The sequence below is a fragment of the Clupea harengus genome, chromosome 16, assembly GCF_900700415.2.
Source record: "Clupea harengus chromosome 16, Ch_v2.0.2, whole genome shotgun sequence".
Classification (NCBI taxonomy): Eukaryota; Metazoa; Chordata; class Actinopteri; order Clupeiformes; family Clupeidae; genus Clupea; species Clupea harengus.
The window spans coordinates 1,434,757-1,445,000 of record NC_045167.1 but is presented as its reverse complement, the minus strand read 5'-3'; positions in this window follow the sequence as shown (position 1 = coordinate 1,445,000).

Genomic DNA, 10,244 nt, shown 5'->3' with positions numbered 1-10,244 from the left:
ACAGCACCTCGACTGACTCAGTTGTGTCTCATGAAATAATAATGCATGCTCTCAGGATTCTGCAGGATTCATCCAGAAGCTTGAAATGTATTTTACAATTGGACATAGTATCCCGTTTACAGTATATCTTGCATCAATCACATGCAGAATGTGGTTAGGTTTATAAAGTGCAATTCAGTCAGCTGTTGAGAAACATTCCTGGTGGTATATCGGTGTTGACTTGTGCCTCCTGTGATCCTGCATCACAGAAGTGCAATGGTCTATGTAACGTTAATAGGAAATGAATACCAAGACGTTTAGATTTCCTTCCAGCACATTAACTCCAGGAAGTAGTTTATTTTAAAGTCAAGAATATAAGACCGACTTTGATTAGAACTATTTCAGCTGTTGTTCTTACTATATGCAGCACTTTCATCCCCTTAAAAGAATAACTTAACGCATAGTTAAGAAATTACTGCAAAATGTATAAACACTTCCTTTTTTAGACTTCTATTTAGCCTACTGGTTGCTCAACTGCCTATAGAATGTTACACTTCCACACGTGTGGAACATGCTGACTACAGAGCACTTTCTCCTCGGGGGCTTTAATATCATCACCTCTTTTAATTAATTTCATGCTTGTTTTGGCACGTCTTTAAAGTTTTCCTTGTTCCTTTAAGTGAAGTTTAAGGGGCTGGCGAAGGAGGGAGGGCATAGTTACTCATTGCATTATCTTCACTCATTAGTGGACATGTCAAAACACCAGAGGGATGTTTTATGCACTCTTTCAGAAATGACTGAGAGCACAAAGTGTCTCAGTGTTGGAGGAAATATGAGGGCTTTATGCTCCTAGTCCCGGGCCTCCAAAGGGATTCAGTCCAGCGTGGAGAATTCAATTGAAAACCCAGACAGAATTAGTTCCAAGCAGACTGAGAAGCATTCTATGAAACACTCAACAATTAGGGGGGATTAAAAGCGATGATTTGGTGCAGACGCAGGAGTGGTCAGCCTGTGTCTGAAGGGAAGGGGGATGCTTCAGAACAACATTACACAGTGACTTGATGCATTTGCCATGAAATTATACAAGGATATGTTTCATAAACACATTTAATGAATATATAAATATATTGAATACAAACTTAATTCCAAACAAGTTTAACCAATCTTCAACAATGTTTGAACAGGCTGAATTATGTATGTCTATTGTATAATAATAATAATAATAATAATAATAAGCTTAATTTGTATAGCACCTTTCATACAAAACAATGCAGCTCAAAGTGCTTAACAGCAAAACTGTGTATATAATGTGAATAACTGTGTATTATAATGACATTTAATACATACACCTAACATGGCCGAATCCCTCTCATACACAGATTGAGTGACTGACAGTTGATTCCATTCAAAGATGACAATATTCAACAATCTTTCAACAGACTGAAATATGTATGTCTATTACTTATCAAATTAAACATGATTACATTTTGCGTACTTTTAAAGTTGACATAATGCGAAGACACACTTTAAACTGATAAACCAAATCCCTGTACGCATGGTTGTGTGCTGGAATGTTATTGTCAAAAACCTGCGTGTTCAGAACTATGTCTGTCAGGTTAGCCTAATGGGATGGGACACTTTCTCTGCACTTGTGGCTAGCTGGGCAGGCTAAAGGGGGGTTGGCAGTGGCCAGATCACTGTGAAGACACAGCCCAACACTGGGAAGGCTGCCTGTAGTACAGAGAACACAAGACATAACCCAAGCACAGAAAACAGGAGCTCTTTCCTTAACAATCTAAAAAAATTGTTTTGTGAAAACCCCTTTTCTCCAGAAATAAGAAGCAAAAATAGAAGAACAAACTGAATCATAAAATGAAGGCAAGTTTTAAAGGATCAGCCGTGTATTTTGACAGCAGTCTTCAAGGTCACAAGGCCTTGCTTTTGGCAGGCACTCTGGACAACCAGATTGGCTGCTGCTCACACATCTTAGAGAAACTCCCCCTCGCTGTCTCTGTCACTTACTCACTGACACAAACACCCTCACTGTCTCTCTGTCTCACTCATACACGCAGACACTCCACTCCACTCCACTCCACTCACTCCACTCCACTACACACACACACACACACACACACACACACACACACACACACACACACACACACACACACACACACACACACACACACACACACACACACACACACACACACACACACACACCACTCTCACACACACAACTCTCACAAACCCGCCTGAGTCCCAAACTCACCGCAGCTTCCTGTAAGGAGTGTGAAAAACACTCCTAAAGCCGCGAGGACACCTCCCTTCCCACCAGCAGGACAGAGTTTCCTGACACTGACGACTGCAGGAGTCTGGCGCATGCCAGCTCTTGGTTGACACAGCGTCTCTAAAACACTCAAGGCTGACCCAGGATCAGAGCATGCACCAACATTAGTCAGTCAGCCCATTAGTAATCTCAAACGGTGTTCTTCGGGATAATGACAAGCTCTGTATGGTAGTTTACATTATCTCATAACATGTTCTGTTGACATGTAACTCAATATTTTGTGGCCCCTTGCCCACCTAGTATGTGAGCAGAGAGGTTGCAGGGAGTTGCAGTGATGGGCAATTGTATCCTCTATAACTGCATGTGTGAATTCTCCTTTCAAAACGGGTAAAAATCAGAACACGAAGCTTAACGGAAAGGAAATGCACAACTGCACAGCACAGTGCAAAAAGGCCATTCAACTGACTTGTATGTGCAGCAATAGCGCACCCTGCTGGCTAACTTGAACCTAAAGCTTGTTTGTAAGCTGTAAGTGGGAGGAGTAATTGGCGCTTTATTGTAAGTAGTCTCCTGTATAATATTGAAAACACACATACACACACACAACACACACACAAACACACACACACACACACACACACACACACACACAAACACACACACACACACACACACACACACACACACACACACACACACACACACACACACACACAAACACACACACACACACACACACACACACACACACACACACACACACACACACACACACACACACACATTTTTATTATTCCCAGTTACTACTTTCAGAGGAAATGTGTCATTATGGAGACAACCCTTTTTGACTGGGGTTAGCCTGTTATTTTGATGAAGAGCTTTGTAACTCTGAATTGCAATATCAACACACATCCATAACAGGATATACTGATGGGATGACATCTTGAACAAATAGATACATAAAGTAAATCTAAAATAAGTAAGAGAGGTAAGAATAATGACCTAGATTGCCTCTCATAGCAGTTTATGTTGACCAGATATATATACTTGTAGAGAAAATAAATAGGGGACACAGATGCTCTTGTTGTGAGGAGCAGAGTGGAAATGATTACATCACAAAGACATAAAAGTCTTTTTGGACAAATATTTTAAGCTGGCGAAACCAGACACACGTCTGAGTTGAATAAGTGACTTTGTGTCGGTTACTGTGGAAGCAAACAGAGACACATATGGACATAGCCATTACTGCCTGATTTTAAGATGTTGTGACTGACATTCAATTCAAATGAATTTCCTTTATTTGTAGTGCCAATTACACTTGAAATGGTCTCAAGCCACTTTACGGTGCCCAGAGCCTGAACCCTCTACAGCAAGCACCAAGGCAATGGGGTAGCAAGGAAAAACTTTTTAACAGGGAGACACCTTAAAGCAGAACCCATCTCATCAGGGGGACCCATCTGCTTGGGGCCGGCTGGGGAGAGAGATTAACAGGGGTGGGGGTAGAAGGGAAGGAAAGAAAGAAAATCAGAAAATCAGAAGCAAGCAGATAAATTCATACATGCATCAAGATAAAACATATTAGCATACTGTACATGCGGCATATATATACACTCAAGAATACATGCAAGATTTATAGCGGATAAAAATGGAGAGAGCCAGCATTTGAGGTGAGCATGCACTGTGCTCATCAGGTTACTATTATAGAGAGAAGCAGGACCATGAAGCAGAACACAGTGTCAAAGATGGCGTTCATTTCTACTACACGTAAATAGGCGGGCACACAATCTGCATGCTATATTATATGTTAGATATCAGAAGCAGAGGAGAGATTGTGCAAAGCAGTTTGGTGGAGAAACTGCAGAAGCATTCGTCGGTCCAGAGCAGGAAGGCGTAAAGCAGCACAGTGAGTGGACAGATCGAGGTTGCTCTAGAAGCATGGCTGTAATTATAGGTTAGTAAACAGAATATCAGTCATACACAGGAAAAGATTTCACATCTCAGTGTCCAAACGATGCACTGATTCATTATATCATACTATGGCAAGGCCATCAAAAGAAAAGTTTTGTTATGTACAAATGACCACATCTGAATGGCTGGACACTGTGTGATGTACATATTAAACATATAAGTGTTGTTATGTACAAATGACCACATCTGAATGGCTGGACACTGTGTGATGTACATTTTAAACATATAAGGATGCTCTGCCAAACATGCTACTTCATTTTGAGCTAAATTCCAAGACATAAACATGGAAACGTTTATAAAGGTTTGTACTTTAATTGCATTGCATTGGGCCTATAGGTACTAATACATGTCATTGGGACTAATACATGTCATAGGGACTAATACATGTCATTGGGACTAATACATGTCATTGGGACTATAGGGACTAATACATGTCATTGGGACTAATACATGTCATTGGGACTAATACATGTCATTGGGACTATAGGGACTAATACATGTCATTGGGACTAATACATGTCATTGGGACTATAGGGACTAATACATGTCATTGGGTCTATAGGGACTAATACATGTCATAGGGACTAATACATGTCATTGGGACTATAGGGACTAATACATGTCATAGGGACTAATACATGTCATTGGGACTATAGGGACTAATACATGTCATTGGGACTAATACATGTCATAGGGACTAATACATGGCATAGGGACTATTGGGACTAATACATGTCATTGCACAACTCTTGAATTCACTTTCTCCATTTGAGATTTGTCACAGGTTATAGATTTTCCACATACTGTATATAAGGTCAAAATTATATCTGATGTTATAGTTAATAAGACCTTAACACCCTGATGTGACCAGGTCCTTAAACAAAGATTTGTTTTCTTTATGACACAAGTTTGCAATATTTAAATGGAAAACCAGATACTTTATAAGAGAAATATCATACTTGTAGAGAATACGTTTCCTTCAGATCGCCAAAATCCTTGCAGGGACTATGTAACACAATCACATCAAAAGTTGAAACACAGTGGATTAAAGGCACAGACCCTCTTGGACAGTATTTGAAGAACTTTGGTTAAAAGCCTTAAGCCTGTTTTAAAGCAGTACAGAGGCCCTTTGACCCTATAGAAGCTATTGTCCAGTGCTTCCTTCATCAGCTTCGAGGGGCCCCTAAGCCTTTCCCCATTTAAAGAAAACCAAGTGTGTTCCTGCTTTTATAACTTTCATACATTTGAAGAATGGGATTTGTGTTGCCAGACAGGGCCATATTGCATATTGCAGTGAGATGGGGATGTTTAATCACAGTTGAACAGAGGTAGCTCTGTTAGTGGTATAAAATAACTAGCATTAGGCCCAGTGTTTAATACTTGCTTTAAACATTCATTTAATTTCACCCACATCAACAATAAAGCCTGGAAAGGGTTAAAACGACGAATGGCTTCTCTCCAAAACCAATCCCCTGCTTTCCTACTCTTGAATCTTTCTGCCACGCGCTCAAGCTCCCTAACTGCCAAGTTTTCAGTCCTCTCCTCGTTCTCCTATTCCGCGCTCCGCTAAACCGTCAAGCCTCATAAGTGAAAACATATTGCATACAGTTTCTTTTTTCATAGGGGTGATGGGTTTTCAATTCATAACGCATTTGTCTGCATGACATCACTCCTGAGTTTTTGAGATATATGATTTAATCAGATCTAGTTTGGAGCAAGGAACGCTTTCATTACGTTCATAATTCACTTTGGAAAATGTTCATCATATGTCATGTATTCCTGAGGAGAACTACTAAAAACTACAAAGCTGCAACTCTGCCTTCCATTAATTGTGATTTGAGATGCAAAGGAGTAACTGAAGTCCTTACGTCTACAAAGGCATACACCTAAAGTTGCTCAAGCCCCTCTCACAGCCCTGGAAGAGCAACTGGGCTCCAGTTGATCGAATCTAGAGTCACTACTTCTGTGCATTAAACAGAATCAGTCAGTTCCAGTGAAGATAGATGGTGATATTCATAGTATATGTGTGCATGTGTGTGTGGAGTGTGGCTTACATATATGAGAGCAGACCTATGAGATAGGGCTATAGTTCCAGTGAGATTGATGGTGATATTCACAGTGTGTGTGTGTGTGGAGGGGCTGACATATATGAGAGCAGACCTATGAGATAGGGCTATAGTTCCAGTGCAGATTGATGTTGATATTCATAGTGTGTGTGTGTGTGTGGAGGGGCTGACATATATGAATTAGGGGAAGAAGGGAAAAATACAAACTGATGAAAGTTTTTCAGGCTTTTGATTTTTGATCTACAAAATAAACACTAGCACTAAGATTAATAGTTAATCTGCGTAATAAAAAGATTTGAATGCATAATGAAAGATTTGCATGCAAACCAGCATGGAGGTTGTTTATTTCGCTTTAATCATAGCAACTATACAAATAGAAATAGAACTAAATTAATAGTAAGTTCTCAGCAACAAATGTAGAACAATACCGTGCAAAATGAAAGGGTATTGCAGGTTTAATTATTTGGAAATGATTTTGGAACACGAAGTAATGTCTATTTACACACCTATGAAAGCAGATATGCCTGAGCAGCAGTAGAGAAACCTCAGCTGGCTAAAGCATAGTTATAGTGATGTGAAAAACACACGTCTATTGTAAGTCTGATTTTATGGATGGTCATAATTATGCCAGTCAAACAGCTCTCCATCACACTGTCCTCATAAAGGGCAACTCAGAGAGTGAGTACTTCCCCAGGTTTAGCTTCAGAATAGATTGAAATAGATTTCTGTTCATCTGATGCAGAGAACTATTTTCATGGACTTAAACTACTGTGTATATGTATTGAGGTAAACAGACACACACACTCATCGAGAGCGAGAGAGAGAGAGAGAGAGAGAGAGAGAGAGAGAGAGACAGAGAGAGAGACAGACAGACAGAAAGAGAGAGAGAGACAGAGAGAGAGACAGAGAGAGAGAGAGAGAAAGTGACAATAGCGCACAGGATGGAGAACTTAACCTCCATTAGCAAATGTCTCCGTCACATGACCACTCTGTCAACGCTTGCCTAAGGCTTCTGTCATTCTGTCATTCTGTCTCCCTGTCTTCCCCACTCTCTCATTGTTGTAGCTTTGCAGAGCAAATATAAGCTTTGTTGAGTGACAACGATCGAGGGCAAATATGGACACTAAAAGGAGAAAAAAAAACATGAAATGCTCATATGCATTATTGTGCTATTTTTAAAGTGTCACTTAATTCCTTCTCTCTCCTTCTCTCCAGGGCTTTCTTCTCCCTTTTCCAAGTCCCTGTCGATGCACTTTAGCAGAGCAGTGGTGAGGATCCAGAGTACACATCACCCCCTCTCTTTTATGTCCACCGTAGGCTGTGATTGCGCTGCTCTGCGAGAGGAAAATGATTCATGCCGTTGGCACGCATGGCAGCGCAGCAGCTGTGAGCTGCACCTGCAGCTTCCCAAATCTAGGAAAACAAGCTGCTTAGCGCATGCGAGAAAGACATTCCAGCCTTATCGACCTCCGACCCCCAACCCCAGCCCCCTTAAGAAGGACCCCTCCCTCTGTCACAAGGCTAATTGATAATTGTAAACAGGAGAGAAGGCCAAAGCTCTGGACTCTACATTTTGCATAATGCACATTAACATCTGCAGTGGAAACAAATCTCATTGAATCTGGGGGGGGGGGGGGGGGCTGGGTGAAACGTTTAGAAACAAACAGCCTCTTTCACGATACTTTGTGTAGGACTTTGGGAGTCAAGCCAGCAGCAGAAAGGTATTTGTCTCACAGTTTAAAATTTGATTAAAGGAAAAACCCTTTAGTACCACGCAAGGGTTACACTGGTGGGTGCAGGAGTATAAGCTTAGTAAGTCCTTAGATGACATATTAAGGCCATTCAACCGCACGCAGCTGGTCTCCATAGCTGGGACTGGGCTAGTTAAAGCTGTTGAATTAACACAACTGGAAACTAAAAACCCTTTGGAGATCAACTTGGCCTCAGGCCTGAGCGAGACAAACGGTGGAACTGGTTTTGCATGCATACATGCACACACACATTTCCATGATTCCATTATGAATAGAGCTGAACTTACTTCAAGCTCTTTTCACTGGGATGTGTTCTCAAAGAAACTCAAACCCAGGTGAACATGAGAAATATGGGGGCGAGGACGGTGGCTTTCATGATGCCACATCTAAATTCAAATGACTATTTCAGACATAATGTCACACTAAAGTTCATATCATCTGTGATACTTAATTCAACTTTAAGATAGTGCAGCATTCAGTACATTATCAAGGCTGTGGTGCAGCATAGAAATTGGCGGAAAAAGTTGTTGTTCAATTATAGTTTTTGCTACTACAGGTCTGTTTATTTATTATAATTTTTTGTTGATCAGCTGTTTTCCACGCAGCTGTGAATGTGTTATTCATTGTTCATTGTTTTGTGTGATTGGGGAATGTGTGGTAGGCTATAGTCTTTTGGCTCTATTTGAGTAGCTAGCGTTAACATATATCATATATAATATCACTGGCCACCATAATATTTCAAAACATAACAGTGTTACAGGATGACCTGGAAAGTCTTGACATTTAGTCAGTTTCAAATGTAACTAGCAGTGGTTTCTCATATACTGTATATATTTACAGTATTTTTGTACTGTGAATACACACTTACATCGCAGTAATAATACAATTGAGATACTCATAAAAGGTGTTTTAGTTTAGCAGTAAGTATAATGCAGCATGTATGAAAATACTTTATCTTTAATCTTTAAAATGTCTTTAAGCCTAACTGCTGCGTACAGAGGAACGATGAACATTTCAAAGTCCTGATACAGTATAACTGTAATACATGGCTTAACTGTAAGTGTGACAAAGTTTAGAATAGGATAATGTTTGCAAAGTGGAGTAAATTTAACACAATTAAAGCTATACTGGATCAACCCCTTCAATTAAAATACACTTCCTTAAAAAGTAGTTGTTCTGATTTAAGCAATTTTAACGTATGCCGACATATATATGCGTGTTTCAAAACATCCTTCACTGTACTGAAGCATAAAACTAGTGTACCTCAAAATACTTTTTCAACAAGGTACCCTTAGAAAATGCTTGACTGCGAGAATAATTGTGTTATCATGTCAAGGCCCATTGGCTTTAACTGGGTGAGCGTTATCAATTAAAGAGATCTTTTGTGATCCAAGAATAATCTCCATTCATGAGCGACATGCTGACTGAGAAGAGAGTAAGTCTGCCTAGGTAAGACATCATGGCTGTTTAGGCCACCCACACACTGCAAGAAAACACTCTGATAACATCGGTGATTATGACAGGCTTTTAAATAGTACATTTGGTGTGTTTCTTAAGGACATAGCTCCACTAAAGAGGTTGTCCTGTAAAGCCATTGTGGTACACAAACACACACACACACACGCACACGTGGTTTTAGCATATATGTGTATGTGTGTGTATGTGTGTGTGTGTGTGTGTGTGTGTGGTTTCAGCAAATATAGGCAAAGACCTCTGCAGTCTACACATTCCATTCATGAGGGGTTAACTTTTTTCCACATTTTTGACAGCCCTCACAGGCCTTACTCATACACCCTGCGCAGATGAGACCGAAGCTGTCGCTCCTCTCTGCTTGGAGCACAAGATGCTGATTTATCTTCATAGTGTTGGAAAGCATTCATTGGCATTACAGACTAAACCTGCTGTGTTTAATATGGTTAAGACTGTTCAGAATGTCCAGCAGACACTGATGTAAAGAGTATCATTCCCCTGGGCTGGCGTGTTCACTCTATATATGATCAATTGGGCCTCGTCCAAAAAATAGCACTTTTTAAAGTCAAGACATGAGCGGGCTCCTTTGCTGGTGTAATGTGTGACATGTCAAAAGAGATTGAAGAGAGGTGCAGAGGTCCTTTGCTGGCATAGACTGGTTCTGAATATGGCCACAGGGACCCGACTGGGTGAAGACTGGTGGCTGTCCACACAGCTGCT